Raw genomic sequence first — 15,516 nt, 5'->3', positions numbered from 1 at the left:
CATAGCACTGAACATGAAGCCTGTGGAAAACTCTACGGGGACGGTGAAGGCAGGAAAGGATGAAGGGTGGGAGTGGGTGGAAAGAAGGGTCAGGAAAGGAGAAAGGGCAAAAGGGAAAATACACGGGCAGGTGGAAGGATGGTGGAAAGGTGGCATAAAGCAGCAATGAAGACCCAACGCAATTCTCTAGAATTGGGCTCTATCAGGGTAAAAGCAAAACAACCTGGAAGAACTGAGGCCCAAGCCGCCATCTCATGGGAGTCTACACAGAAGAATCTTTCTTATTGACTGTCTCATTGGCCTCCACGTTCTGCAAAATGCCTTTCCTGCCACCTGTGGTGGCCACACAATGCTGAGGGGGCAGCTTGAATTTCTTTGAACTTCAAGGCCCAGGGAAGCTCCATGGGGAAAAGCCCACTCAGGGCAGCACAGGTTCTAGCCCCAGCAAGCTGGGCTGCCCTGGGAGAGCAGCCACAAGCCCTCTGACTGCACTCATTATGTTGCTACTGTATGCAGAGTATTATGGGACTTAGGAATGGGAAGACAGGCGAGTCCCTCCCTTACTTGTCTTGTTTATCTTCTGTCTTTAGCACTAGGGGATTTTTATGTGTTGTTTACCACTCTATTCCCAGCACCTACAGGAGGTCCTCTGCAAATAGTTTTCGAATGAACAAATGGCTGAAACGCTGGACGTTCCCTCACCTCCGGAGAGCAGGCTATGTTGAGTTTTCTCGGTTCTTCAAGGTGCCAGCCCCATGACATTTCTTAAACTACCCAGTGGCCAATCTGGCCCAGTGTCTAGCCCTGTTTTGCCTTTGTTATGATTTGTGAACCACATTTATCTCCTGCTATTGAGTTAGTTTTTCAGTTTCATGATTCATACAGAAATGGCTGGGAACCGTCTTTTGTTGTTTCCCTCAATGAAAGAGCACCAAGACTATACCCACAGGAAAAAAATATGAAACTGTAAGACCTTCCTCGATACGTATTTATGCTGGGCTTCATTTTTCCTATTGTTTGTGGGGCTCTGGAGGCCAGCTTCTTCCAGAAGGAGCCCCGGGACAGGCACTTCAGGTACCACAGCTCGGAAGCAGCTTGAGGAGAGGAGCTGTGCCTTTGGCCTCGTGGAGCTGGAGCATTCCAAATGTGTGGTTCCATTTTATGAAGAGACAGACTGATGTTAGTTAGGAAATTGGCTTATTTTCTCCAGAGGTTATATTGAAATTTTTTTTGGCACGTCATTTAGTGATAATGAAAATGGCAAAAATAAATGTGCATTAGTCTATTTTATTTGAGATGGGATCAAAGATTCCTCCAACGTGCTGGACACACCATGGGCTTACCAGCAGAAACAGCAAATGAATAAATAGGAATCGGGTGCAAATACCCAAACAGTATGTATGATCTGAGTTCCAGGAAGAGAATTTCCAATCCCTTTAATTCTGTTGCGCACCATTATTTGTGGAGGTTGCCAAGCTAAGAAAAATAAAATACAAAGCATCCACACTGAACTTTGAACACACCCTGACATAATCATTTTTATTCCACCAGCAGTAAAGCATCCTCACAGGACCCGGAGACCCACATTTCTAAGGACAATACTTGACATTGACTGATTGCTTTCTAAAATATTTTCCAAGCTACCTGGTTGAATGTTCTCACCACAAATCTGGCCCAAAATCTAGCCAGTCTTTCTGAGTCATCCTCGCATGACTGTTCCCATCTGCACCCTGCAATTTGCTCAGCTGCTATGATTTCAGTTGGACTTTCTAATTTATCCTTTTGAGTTGATGTGATGCTCCTTCTACCTGATGTTCCATGGACTCTGGATAGTGCCTCCACAACTTTCAAGGGTAGAGACTCTGTGGTATTTCTATCCCTGAATCTCAGAGAATTCCACCAGGAACAAAATGAGTACAGCTAGGGGGCCTGTGAGTGCTGTCCCAGGGCAGCCCAGCTTGCCAGGATTGGGATGCTGAGCAGCACTGAGTGGGCTTCTTCCAGAGGGGGTTCAGCATTCAGAAGGGAACTAGGGACACTGAGGGGGTACACAATTTCAGGAAAATCTCTGGCATCTATCCACAAAGAAGATATGGAAATACAATGAAGGAGTGAAGTACTTATGAAGAACCTAGCCAAGAACTAGACCTACCATCCATCTATGTAGTCGACAATCTATGTATTAGGCAACAGTAGGGCATAGGGTTCTGAGGCCAAAGGCCCAGCCCAAGCTCTCACTTCTGGTAGATGGATATGGGTGAATCATTTAATTTCTCTAAACCACAGTTTCATCATCTGCGAAAGGGAGAAAACATCTTCATGGCCCACTGCCATCAAGCAGGGTCATAGTGAGAACCTATAAATACTGAATCTGCAAATTCTTTGCTCTCATCAGAGCTCTGGCTGTGCTTGGCAAACACAGATCACGAGGGACTTCCCTCAACAACTTTGGATTCTGTAGATGAGAAATGGACCGAGAGTCTAATTCAGCGGTTCTCAATCCTAATTGAACATGAGAGTCATGTGGGAAGCTCCTGCAAAATGCAGATACCCCAGGCCCATTCCGGACTAATTAAATCAGAATTTCTGAGGCAGAGGCATGAGGTATTTTTAAAGAGCTCCCCTGGGTATTCTAATGTATAGACAGGTAGATAATGAACAGTCTAGTAAAGTCCATGCCACTGGGGGTGGTTAAAATTACAAGCTGCTAAAAAGTCTCAATCACCTTCCTCTTAAGAGGAAGTGGAGGCGTGGATCTCCCTTGCTTCAGCTATAGCAAGTGCTAAGGGAGTGAGAAGTGGCATCTCCAGTGGCCAGGTAGACACATGGTAACCTTTCCAGATAGGTAAGAATCTCTCCTATTTTTGCCATCTTGTAAGGAGAAAGCATTGTCTCTGTCTCTCCCATAATTAATCATCGTCACGATGGGAGTCCGTCCTTTAGAGGCACCCTAATCCCTCCTGCCTCAGTGTGATGACATGAGCAACAGGAAATGCCCATCCTGCATGAGGATCTAAACATGAAGATAAACCTAAGCGCAGTATGAACGCAAGGATGCAACTGTAACAGCACATTGCCTTACATTTTGGTATCTGTGATTTGGAGTAGAGGTAAACAGTAAAGTGTAGCAGCTCTGAAAACAATCCCAGATTCAAGTCTCCTGGAGTCCAAGGTGTCAAGTGCAAACTTAATGCAGGAAGATAGGCCCAGCCTATTGTCTATGATACTGACCAAAAAGACTCGTTTGCAGACAACAATGTTTTCTTAAAAAAAAAAACAAACCAGAAAACAAAACAGCACAGGAAAGATGGTAAACCTAGGTCAAATGGTTGTGTCAAGTTTTCTATTTAGCTACAAATATCAAATATTGAGATTCCCCCCCATATACCATTTGGTATCTTGAAATTCTCTTTATTTCATTTATTTTGCAAACTTTGCCAGATACTTCTATAGGGGAAAATGTGAAACTTCACCAGGGAGTGTAAAAGAAGGAAAGTGATAACAAAACAAGTCCCGTACTGGGAAGAAGTTTCTGCAAGGGGGTAACTGAGGTAGGTGGGGGGACCTGTGGCCTAACTGGGAAAAGCAAACGTCTGTTGAGTGGGCTGCACCAGGTGGGCTCCTGGCTGTGTGTCTTCTCACCAAAACTTGTTTTGCTAAGTTAACTGCAACATCAACAGGAAATGGGAAGCTCCCACAATGACCTGCTGGGACCATGTGGACCTGCTGGGACCTCCTTGGAGATGCTCACCCAGCTTCCATGTAACATCTTTCAACTCTTTGAATCCATTTTTGAACGGTCTTATTTTCTCTTCATCATTACTGCATTAAATAACCATGTAGGAAAAAGATCTTAATCTTGGCATCCAGTTCTGTGAGACTTGATTTATATCCCCAGACCAGTTCCCGTTTTTTTACATTTTAAAAAGTGAGATAAGAAACATCTGATCTTTTGCAAAGCAGGGCAAGTATTCCATTTGACTGTTTAAGAGCTGGTTTTAAAGGGTCCCTCAGAAGGCATTTTCAATAAAATATTTCTAAATGAAAACAGCTGATTTCTATTTTTCAGAAAACAGAAAAGAAAAAGAAAAATCTTTATGTTTAGAAAGAAAACATTATGAGGGGCACCTGGGCAGCTCAGTCAGTTAGAATGACTCTTGGTTTCAGCTCAGGTCGTGATCTCTGGGCTGTGAGATTGAGCCCCTCGTCAGGCTCCACACTCAGTAGGGAATCTGCTTCAGATTCTCTCCCTCTGCCCCTCCCTTGCTCCCTCGAGTGCGTGAGCTCTCTGTCTCTCTGATAAATAAATAAATCTGAAAAAAAAGAGAAAGAAAACATTATGAGAAATCCTTAATTTCATTAAGACTCCAAAGCTCACCTCATTATTTGGAATATCTTTTAAAAATGTTATAAGGGGCTCGCAGAGTAAACTATACTACTTCCTGAATAGTCATCTTGGTGAGATAGGGAATCTGAAGGGACTCCATTTTAGAAAGGCCCCATTTCCGCTGTTTTTCTGCTAGGCCCGAGAAAAACCCAGAGAAACCATGGTCCCATTCGAGGGGGTAGCAAGAATGTTAATCTTTCTCTGAGTTTCGGCCTAGGTCCCAAACACCTGATAACATCTAAGGAGAGCCAGATCCTGAGCATGTTCCAGGACATTAGCTTCAAAAGAAGCCTCCACTGATGCTGGCATCAATACCCGCTACCTTCAGTGACCTATAAAATAACCTATTATTCACCTGCCACTCACCTTTGATTGAACCCTACCCTCGATTCCTGAAAGAACAGGTATCCTGGACCCCTTTCCAATAGAACCTTGTAACCCTAAGGGATGAAGAGACTCATTCTGCTTTCCTTTCCGAGGCTCCTAGACACTCTGTCTGCTATACTCTTTCTGCTATTCACACTACTCAGGAAATTCTGTTTTTGCTTTCTCTGCTCAAGTTTGATATCTATTCTTCAAGAAGCCAAGGACCCTCTTGGCTGGTCCTTCGGGACCTCCTGTGAGTCCTTGGACTCAGCCTGCCTGTATCACTGAGGTCTATTACTTTTGGCTTATGCTGTTCTTACTTAAAACTATTCAAATTATTATTTTGTGACCCCATGTTTCTTCATTTTTGATCATTGCTCTATAATTCTTATTCATTTAGAAGCTCCTGAAATGATTGTTACTGGCATCTAAGTACACATTAACACACATACTGTGTTGTTTCTCCTTGCTTATTTTCTTCCCTCCTTCTGACTCAGTAAATCCATCATTGTTGCTGTTCTGTATTATTTTAGGTTATCCTTAATAATGCCATTTCCCTGTGTTCATTCAGTCAGACTTGGGGTTCAGTACCTAAGTTTTAGGTTGGAACTCTTTGTTAGTACTAGAACACTATATCTATCTATCTATCTATCTATCTATCTATCTATCTATCTATCTATCTCTTAGTACTAATACTATATCTATAAAGATATATATATAATGATTATCTCTCTCTCTATATATATGTATATAATCATTCAGAAGACACTTGATAAATCTTTGTTGACTAAGTAGTTATCTGGTTCACTACTTTCAAGCCTGTTTATATCTTTTCTCTCACTTCTTCACACTCTCCTCATGAAGTAGGTAGGGCAAGAATGACAATCTCCACTCTCAAGGATGAGGAATCCATGACCCACAGAGGCAGAGAATCAACCCCAGGCCTTCTAGTAACTCACCCAGGGCCTTTCTGCTTTCCATCGTCCTTCTTCTACATCCCTGAGCAATCTTGCCCCTCCCTTTGCCTCTCAGAGGAAATTATCCAGAGACATTTTTGGTTGTAACAATAGAGAGAATACTAGCTGCATCTAGGGGATAGAGGCCAGGAATGCTGCCAAACACCCTACAATGCATAAGACAACCTCTTATAAGAATGATCTGGCCCAAATGTCAATAGTGTTGCTGTTGAGAAACTGTGCTTAACATGTGCCGGAGATATCTCCAGTGGTTCCCAAAGGTAACGATACCTGAGAAGCTAAGTAAGCTCAGTTGTGCTCAGCTGGAGGGCTGGCTGGTTGGAAATGCAAGAACCCAGTGGCAGCTGAGGATCTGCCTCTTTCCTGGAGGTTGAAAGTCATTTGAAATACGAATGTATGAAGATTATTTCATTTCAATTTTTTTTTTAAAGATTTTATTTATTTGACAGAGAGAGACAGAACACAAGCAGGGCGAGTGGGAGAGGGAGAAGCAGGCTTCCCACTGAGCAGGGACCCCAATGCGGGGCTCGATCCCAGGACCCTGGAACCATGACTGGAGCCAAAGGCAGACGCCCAACGACTGAGCCACTCAGGTGCCCCTAATTTCAATTTTTAAATTGCTTTCTCTTTCATTACAAAATAATGCATGCTTCATGCATCCATCTTCTGTTACTGACCATCTTTGGCCAGAGACCCCCAGGATCAGACCCTACAGTACAATGAAGTTAGATTTACTGGTTTTACTGCAGCAAGGCAGGCAACTGAGAATCACTGTAGCATGGCTGTGCTTTGAGGGCTTGTTACAGGATGAAGCTTGGGTCAGATGATGTGATGGCATGTGCTTTTGCTCTGGAATGGGTGCTGTCAGGAAGCCGGAGAATGGAAATTCTTTGATTGGGTATCTTAATAGTTTTTATCTAGAAGAAGGAAGAAAAGGGGGCTAATGCTGTAATTGGCAGAGAAGCTGCAGTCGCTCATGTCTGGCTGGCTGTGGTTTGCACAGTGATTTAGTTTTTGTCTGTGCTTAGATGTGTTTACAGAATGGTCTCATGTTTGTTGTACAGTACCACAGTCCCAGATGAAGGTGTGAAATTGTTTACGCTCCTCAGGAGAATGCCGTGGTTCAGTTATTAAAGCCAGTATAGCTCCCAGCTGATAGCTGTCAGGGGCTACTTTTTTCTTCCTCACTTAGAACTTCCTATTGGTGAGTTGTATTGGATGGTATCCTCAGTATAAAACTGAATAGCAAGTGGTGATTAAAAGCATCTTGTTCCTTATTTAATGGAACTGGATTTATAGTTTTACAACTGATTATGCTGGCTAATGCAAGTGTTTGATAGAAATCCTTTTTCCAGGTTAAAGGCATTTCCTTTTATGCCCAACTTACCAAGAATTTCCATATGAATGAGTAAATGTTGAAATTTATTGAATTTTTTTGCATCAAACCTTTTTCCATTCATCAGTTAATGCAATGTAAGAAATTAGTAGGTCGTCTAATATTCAACCATTCTTACACCCTTGAACTAAACTATAGTTGGTCAGGGGCGCCTGGGTGGCTCAGTTGGTTAAGTGACTGCCTTCAGCTCAGGTCATGATCCCAGGATCCTGGGATCGAGTACCACATCGGGCTCCCTGTTCAGCGGGAAGCCTGCTTCTCCCTCTGCCTCTGCCTGCCACTCCCCCTGCTTCTGCTTTCTCTCTCTCTCTCTCCATCAAACAAATAAATAAAATCTTTAAAAATAAATAAATAAATAAATAAATAAAATAAACTATACTTGGTCATGATGAAACTCTACTAAATTCAGTTGACTAATTTTTGCATCTGTATTTGTAAATAAACTTGGACTATAATTGCATTGTCCTTTCTCATTTTGGGACCAACTAGCCTTTGAGAAAGATTGGACAGCTTTCTTTCTTTCTTTGAAATAAATTTGTAAAATGCATATTAATCTGTTCCTGCAGATTTGTTAGAACTTACTTCTAGAACAATTTCCTCCCACTTTCCCAACTCACTGTCATTCCCACTAATGGGAGAATTGATTACGTAGTCAATTTCTTTAATGGTTATGATTTTATCAGGTTTTCTATTTCTTCTTTTTTTAAATTTTTTTTAAAATTTTTTATTATGTTATGTTCATCACCACACATTACATCATTAGTTTTTGATGTAGTGTTCCATGATTCATTGTTTGCCTAAAACACCCAGTGCTCCATGCAGAACGTGCCCTCTTTAATACCCATCACCAGGCTAGCCCCTCCCCCTAACCCTCTCCCCTCTAGAACCCTCAGTTTGTTTCTCAGAGTCCATAGTCTCTCATGGTTTGTCTCCCCCTCCGATTTCAGCCCCTTCATTTTTCCCTTCCTGCTATCTTCTTCTTTTTTTTTTAACATATAATGTATTATTTGTTTCAGAGGTACAGGTCTGTGATTCAACAGTCTTACACAATTCACAGAGCTCACCATAGCACATACCCTCCCCAGTGTCTATCACCCAGCCATTTCTTCTTGAGACAATTTTAGTAATAGATATTTTTATGAGATATTGTCTAAGTTTTAAAAAATGAATTAGAATGTATATTGCATTTGATATATTCTTATGAGTTTTAAAGTTTTCTACTGTTCCCATAGCTACATTTCCTCTCTCTTTTTCCTGATAATATTTATTTGTGCATATTCACATTATTTTTCTCATTGACCTTGCTAGAGATTTGTGTGTTTTATTGGATTTTTCCAAAAGCCAGCTTTTTATGTTCTTAATTCTTTCTGTTTCTTTTTTTTCTTATTTATTATTATTTGTTCTCATCTTTATTTTTTTCTTTTATCTATTTTCTATAGGCTTATTTTTATTTTCATTTTCTAGGTGCTTGGGTTTCATGCATTCATTTTCAGTTTTTCTTATTTAAAAAAATTTATACAAGTACCACTTTAGCTGCTTCCTATAAATTTTTATGTGAACTAATTTCATTAGCAACTTGTTCTAAATAATTTACATTGTGATTCCTCTATCTCACAAGTAAGTTAAGATTTGGATTTTCAATTTCCTAACATGAGATTTTTAAACTATATTTTTATTTGATTTGTAGTTTAATCAATTTCTGATTAGAGAATATAGCCTTATGATGCTGAATCTTTGAAATTTGTTAAGAAATCTTTTGTGACCTAGAACATGGTCAATACTGCCAATGCATCTATTAGCTAAAGCTTATTATTTTTCTTCAGATTTTAAGTCCTTGCTAATTTTTTTCTCTGCTTAATCTATTTATTATCTTATTAAGATATCTCAAAATCTCCTGCTATGATTGTGGATTTTTCTTTTATAGTCTTGATTTCAGTGCCTCTGTGTTCTGGGTAAATTCTTTACTTCTATCTTACAGTTCTCTCTAGCACTCTTCAACCATTTCTTCTCTAGCATACAGACAGTGTATTACATTTTTATTTCATATATATGTCTTTTTTATTTTTAAGATTTCTGCATTTACTTATGTTTGTTGTTGACTTATTTTTTCTTATTTCTTACCTCTTTGAGTTTTGAAACATCTTTCTGTTCATGTTTTATCAGACTATTCCATAAAGTTAGCTTCATCTGGGGTAAATTCATACCCTAGTCATTGATTTCTCTTCCTTAGCTTCATCTTACCCAAACATTTTGAGTTTCAGTCATTCTGTAGGAGCCAATTTTCTGTTAACCACCCCACCCTTGCTTCCCACCTTCTAGTCCTTGGCCTAGGAGGCCCATTTTTTGCCCCACTCACCAGTTTGCATTTATGATCAATTTTTGGCCAATGGAGATGTTTCATTTTTTCAGCCCAACCAAGGTTTTATGGCTTTCTGTTTATATACTTTATCGGTTGTTGCTCTGTTTTTTGACCTAGAGGGTGTCTGTAGGTACGTATGTGTGTTTGGGCCTGAATTTACTGTGTCATCCTGACCCAACTCCTCTCCCACAGACCCTCCCAAGCCCTTTCTTACAAAGCTGCCACTCTCCAAGCAGTCAGTGAATACTCATTATCACTTAGCATACCATTCTTCATTTCTGTTCAGGAACAAATGCTATATCCCAAATATGCAAACACATAAAAGCCCATCCCCAACCTCCAGAGATTTACATATAGTCAGAGACAAATTAGAATAGTACAGAAGGTAATGAGGATTAATTGAAACAACAAATCTCCTAGAATATAATAGATATTCAGTATTTATTTCTCACATTTCTACTTTGTCCATGAATCCTAGATAAGGAGGCAAGCAAATAATAATCTTAGACTTTTGAGTCTAATGGACAAAGATTAGCTCAGCTTTGTCTATTCATTTAAGGACCATGGAAAAATAATTTTAACTCTCAAAGCCTCAACATTTTTATCTCTAAAATGAAATGATAATATTTGTTACTATATTACAATCTATAGTTACAAATTTGAACAAAAGGGCCTTGCTTCTCCTTTCATGAAGCTTTCAGTTACTAGAAAAGACAGGTATTGAGTAAGTAGCTCAGAGTGCTCTGAGGCATGATGGAGAAGCACTACAGGAATAAAGATAAAGCACAACCTAACTTGTGTGGGCATTCTGCACAGGCTAGAGTCATGGAGGAAATAGCATTGCAGCTGAGACCTGGAGGAGGGGGTTATTTAGGCTAAAGGAGTTGGCAGGTGGAAGAAACAACATGGTGAATCATCTGGGGCAGGAAGAGGTAGAGTGCATGAAGACCCAAAAGAAACTCAGTGTGTCTGCAGGAGAGAACATGAGGGGGAGGGGGTGGGATGAGGTCCCCAAGCCCCAAGGCTCTGCTTTTATGTTTGTTAGTATGTGTGTGTGTATGTGTGTGTGTGTTACCCTAAATGTAATAGAGAGCCATTGAAGATTTTTAACCAGGTGAATGTCATGCTCATATTTGTGAGTCCAGTCTGGGTTGATAGTGGAAAGGAGACCTTGGAGAGGAAGCCAGAAGATCAGTTGGGAGGGCATTAGCCAGGGAAGAGATGACAGTGGCTAAGGCCAGAGCCGGTGTGTTAAATAGAAAGATTTGAAAGAGATGAGGCCAAGTCAACTGGACTTGACGTTGAGTTGAAGCAGGAGTTGAGGGAAAGAATGCAAGTGAAATGCCCCTGCCCTGCATCCGTTTCCACCAGATGTCCTGAGCATCTCAGTGCTTGTGGCTGCTCAGTATTATGTCCTCTGCAGTAAGAAACTTATATTTTTAGCTTCATGCACATAAGGAGAACTATAAGAGGGAACCAATTAGTAGGAAGATGGCAGATCTCTTGAGCCAAATAGAGGTTTTATCGCCCAAACTTTTGCATAAATTATGGCTAAGTACAATTGCCCATGACTAAAGTTTCTGCTCCTTTCCCTCCGTTCCTCCACATCATCAGTTTCATTGATTGAGCTCATAAAAAAGATCATTAAAAATTGTCCCTTATATTCTTTCCTAGTGATGACAAAGGACATACCTTTACTATACTTGTATTTATTTATTTTTTTAAACCAACTTCGTGATTTTTATTGATGGGCTACAACTTCTGTACTCCTAGAGATCACTAAACTGTGTACAATTAGAGACGCAGCGTTATAGAAGAGCAGACAGCAGAATTAAACAGAACGACTTAGGGAAATATCAATCTTCATTATTTTGCCCATTGTTCATTACGTGTACACAAGAAGCATGAATGCAATTTGAAATCTTTTAATAGCAATAAAGTTTACAATCACCCATCTATGTGGACTAACATCTTAACTCCAAATATCTGATCTGCATTGTGTACGTAAGCAGCTTCTCATCGCACAGTTATTAAAATGTATTTTTCCTGTTAGGAACCACCAACTTATTTTTTGTATTTACGTTTCTTTTGAAGTAAGAACTATTTCTTCTCTGATAACTGGCTCATTTTTATCGTTTATCAAAAACTAAAGGGTGGGAAGGAAAGTGTGATGAATTAAAAAATTTATTTTTTTAAGGAAAGATAAAATTCATTTTCACAAATTTACAAGTGTTGGGCTTCTGTGGAAACTAAGTATTCCCCTCCTGCCACATCTCCCCTGGTCTCTGAAAAGCAGATTAAAGTCAAAGAAGGGCTTGTTCCAGTTTCAGAGGATCCTGTAGCCATAAAGATTGCAGAGTTACTGGAGAATGTAACCCTAATACGTAAACCAGTGTCATTGCAACCCTGTGGGCTGATCAATAAAGGAAACTGGTTCTACATTAATGCTACACTGCAGGGACTGGTTACTATATTTTATTTAATCAGTTGGTTTGTTTAATACGCTGGACTCAAAAGAAGTTGTCATTTCTTTAATTACTGCCCATTCAATGTCAAGGACACCATGTTTATTAAACAGTAGTTTATAAACACCTGGCACTTACCTGATTCAAAGGTTCCAGTCCTGCTCCTATGGAGCTCAGGTTCCCAGCACAATGATGAAGAATGAAGTCTCCTCCTTTATAGAAATGGTGTTTTCCTGGCAGCCTCTGCAGGAGAATTACTGGGGATTTTCTGTGACCATAGCAGTTCCACAATTTAAAGAACATTAAGGCCAATATCATTTCTGCTCTTCTAGCATAAGAGATTTTGGAGAGTGACTCAGATTTTTTTTTTTTTTAATACCAGAGTGAATATATAACTCTATTCGTTAGGGAACTCCTGACTTTGTCCCCAGCCACTCTTGCAACCTGTCTCTTGGGGAGAACCCTGGCAAAACTGTCAGTGTTCTCCTGGCAATGAGATCTTCCCCTTGGGATGTGCTTGTGGGTGGTACTCAGACTCTCATCCAAGAAAACAGCTTGAAAAAAGTCTTCTACTATGCTCCCATCAAAAACCAAGATGGGGGGCAGGGTGCACCTGGATGGTTCAGTCAGTTAAATGTCTGCCTTTGGCTCAGGTCATGATCCCAGGGTCCTGGGATCGAGCTCCGCATCCAGCTCCTTGCTCAGCAGGGAGTCTTTATCTCCCTCTCCTTCTGCCTCTCACTCCCTGCTTGTGCTCTCTCTCTTTCTCTCAAATAAATAAATAAAATCTTAAAAAAACAAACAAACCGAAAAAACCCAAGATGGGAGAAACTGTATCTAGGGAAGTTACCTACCAGAAATTCTCAAGTCACAGGGGCAGAACTACCCCTTGAAGAGCAGTCTTTCAGAATATGTGATAGTGACTTTCCATTGCCCTTACCCCACCTATTTGAAAATCACTCTGCGTTATAGGTGTTATTTATGGAATTATAAATGCTGTGGGAAGAGAGGAAAAAACGTGAGATCTCTAAAAGGAAGAGTCAAGCTGTCCATTACTTTTCTAAGGATCTATTCACTTCTAACCTTGGCTCAAATTAAACTATTGGAATGCAAAATACTTCATCTACCCTAAGTTTTGCTTTAAAATTTTTTTTCAGCCTGTAGCAAAAGTTGTTATAAGAAACAAATAGCATTCACTTTTTAATTTCCCATACAAAAAAGATAGGAGCATTTTTCATTACATCACTTAATGCTTTCTGCACAAAGTTCCACATGAGAGATATGTAGAAGATCCTTTTTTTCTTTAAAAACCTGATTTGACTCCTCCTTTCCAACATGAGAATGATGTAACCAATTGTGTTGCCCTTTTTGCCTTGACTGCAAGGAAATTTATAGGCAAATTTTTAGCTTATACTGTTGAAGAAGTGTATGTGCAGTCTTGCTTTTTGTTTATGAATTTATATTTCTATTTTACTAATATTTTGGATAATTGGCTTTTCTGTAAAACAATTCAAAATTTCTTTTTAGAGGAAAATTATGGATAAGTTTATTCACCTTAATAGATGTGGTGTTAAGTAGCTTCCATGTCCAAGGTTTGCAGCAGCCCTTGAGTTTGGGACTTACTCATCCCCCATTCTAGGTGTAATGCCTTGTCTGAGATCGCAACTTATCCATAATTTAATAAAAGCTACACATAAAGCCCTGAAATCTTCATTGAATTTTACTCCAGAACAGAACTACCCTTAAAAGCCTGAGAAAGACTCCAGGAAGCTTGATGAGTAGCTTCTAACTCTAGACTCAAATTATTCAAGATGGACTTGTCCAACAACATGTACATGTGAGGTTTTAGACACCTCGATGGTGGCCTGTTCCCAACACTCTTAAAGACAACGAGTTTGTTTTACCTAAATTCTTATGCTCCATTTCAATAGAATTTCTTTGTGTTCAGGACACATCTAGATGGCATTCTAATCCATATATCCTGTTTGATAACTCTTGGAGCTTTCCATTTCCCCCAGCTTTATTGTTATATAATTGACATATAACACTGTGTAAGTTTAAGGTATACAATGTGATGATTTAAAATACCTATATATTGTGCAATGATTACCACAATAAAGTTAGTTAACAAATCTATCACCTCGCATAGTTACCATTTTTTTGTGTGTCTGGTAAGAGCTTCGAAGTTCTACTCTCTTAGCAACTCTCAAGTGTACAATACAATATTGCAACTGTAGTCACCATGCTATACATCATATGCCCAGAACTTATTCATCTTATAACTAGAAGTTTCTATCCTTTGACCATCAGCCTCCCAACCTGCCACTGGCAACTACCAATCTACTCTGTTTTTATGAGTTTAGTTTCTTTAGAATCGAGGTGTAAGTGAGATCATACAGTATGTGTCTTTCTCTGCCTGGCTTATTTCACTTAGCATAATACCCTCAAGTTTCATGCATGTGTTGCAAAATGGCAGGATATCCTTCTTTTTTATGGCTGAATAATATTCCACATTTTCTTTATCCATTCATCTTCCATGGACACTTAGGTGTTTTCCATGCCTTGACTATTATAAATAATGCTGCAAAGAACATGGAGGTGCAGATATATCTTTGAGATAGTAATTTCATTTCCTTCTGATCTATACCCAGAAGTTGAATTGCTGGATCATATGAGTGTTTTATTTTTATTTTTAACTTTTAGAGGAAACTCCATACCGTTTTCCACAGTGGCTGTATCAATTTACATTCCCACCAAAAATCTACAAGGCATCTTTTTCCCCCATATTCTCATCAACACTTGTTATCTCTTATCTTTTTGATAACAGATTTTCTAATGGAGTAAAGTGGTATCTCATTGAGGTTTTGATTTCTATTCTCTAGATGATTAGTGATGTTGAGCACTTTTTATGTACCTGTTGGTCATTTGTGTATCTTTTCTGGAAAAGTGTCTTTTCAGAACCATTGCCCATTTTTAAATTGTTTTTTCTTTTCTTTTCTTTCTTTCTTTTTTTTTTTACTGTTGAGTTGTGTGAGTTCCTTATATATTTTGGATATTAACCCATTATCAGATATATAGTTTGCAAATATTTTCTCCCATTCTGTAGGTTGCTTTTTTATTTTATTGATTATTTCTTTTGCTATGCAGAAGGCTTTTAGTTTGATATAGCCCCACTTGGCTATTTTGCTTTTGTTGCTTGTGCTTTTGGTGTCATATCCAAAAAATCATTGCCAAGACCAATATCAAGGATTTTTCCTATGTTTTCTTCTAGTAGTTTTGTTGTTTCAGGTCTTACATGTAATTCTTTAATCCACTGAGTTAATTTTTGTGAGTGGTATAAGGTAAGGGTTCAGTTTCATACTTCTGCATATGACTATTCAATTTTCCCAGCATCATTTATTGAAGAAACTATCTTTTCCCCAATAGGTATTCTTGGCTTCCTTGTCAAATATTAGTTGACCATATATGCATGGGTTTATTTCTGGGCTCTTGATTCTGTTCTATTGCTCTGTATGTCTCTTTTTATGCCAGTACTATATTGGTTTGTTTACTATAGCCTTATATAT

The 15,516-nt window shown here is 39.3% G+C and overlaps 1 long non-coding RNA gene across 3 annotated transcripts in view; it reads left to right on the top strand.

The window, feature by feature from the left end:
* The window catches only part of LOC145720034 (uncharacterized), an 89,200-nt gene that overhangs the window by 43,712 nt on the left and 29,972 nt on the right, over nucleotides 1-15,516 (top strand). For 2 of the 3 annotated variants that reach the window (XR_014142758.1, XR_014142762.1), the window contains exon 2: nucleotides 6,180-6,323. The exons of the other annotated variant lie outside the window; for it this stretch is intronic. This is a non-coding gene — a long non-coding RNA (uncharacterized LOC145720034). The remainder of the gene's footprint in view (nucleotides 1-6,179; nucleotides 6,324-15,516) is intronic. 3 annotated transcript variants of the gene reach the window in all.

This window comes from Leptonychotes weddellii, chromosome 2 (assembly GCF_054177405.1).
Source record: "Leptonychotes weddellii isolate Sample4059 chromosome 2, ASM5417740v2, whole genome shotgun sequence".
Classification (NCBI taxonomy): domain Eukaryota; kingdom Metazoa; phylum Chordata; class Mammalia; order Carnivora; family Phocidae; genus Leptonychotes; species Leptonychotes weddellii.
The sequence above is the reverse complement of the archived record's forward strand: the minus strand, read 5'-3'. Positions and strand labels throughout refer to the sequence as shown.